Consider the following 614-nt stretch of genomic DNA (forward strand, 5'->3'; position numbering starts at 1 on the left):
GGGTTTGAACCACCAGCCTTCTGGTTAGCAGTCAAATGCCTTAGGCACTATGCCACCAGAGCTCCCTTTTGGGCAACTAGTAAAACAAAAAGAGATGGTATGTATCTATACAACACACACACACACACACACACACACACACAAACCTGTCAGCAGCAACAGAAAGCCAAACAGTTGGCCATTCTGCACTGAAAGATCTTTTCACTTTTCAACCAGCTATGGGATCAGGGACAGCTAAGTATTTTCAAGTAGCCAGAAAACCAACAGACCCACCTGTAGAAGTGATCAAAGTGACTCCCTCTTGCCAGTGCCTGTTGACCCAAATATGAACTGAATTAGAAATCTTGAGCTCTCCTGGAACAAAAGCAAGATTTGCTATAGACTCAAGTAACTGGTAAATGCATTAAAAAACATCAGCCAGACTTTTGGCTGTCTGAAGGGTGCTGTGGTAGTTCAGTTTGTGTGTCAACTTGGCTGGGCCTGGTTGCGTGGCTGGGCAGCTGGATGTAGTATTCCCCATGAGACTGGTAATCAACTCTGTGGTGGAATCTACCACAAGCAGCTGAGTAGCTGCCTTAGGGATGTGGTCTGCTTCCCATATATAAGCAGAAGCC

Source organism: Orycteropus afer, unplaced genomic scaffold (genome assembly GCF_000298275.1).
Source record: "Orycteropus afer afer isolate SDZICR_OR568_19922 unplaced genomic scaffold, OryAfe1.0 scaffold00287, whole genome shotgun sequence".
Lineage (NCBI taxonomy): Eukaryota > Metazoa > Chordata > Mammalia > Tubulidentata > Orycteropodidae > Orycteropus > Orycteropus afer.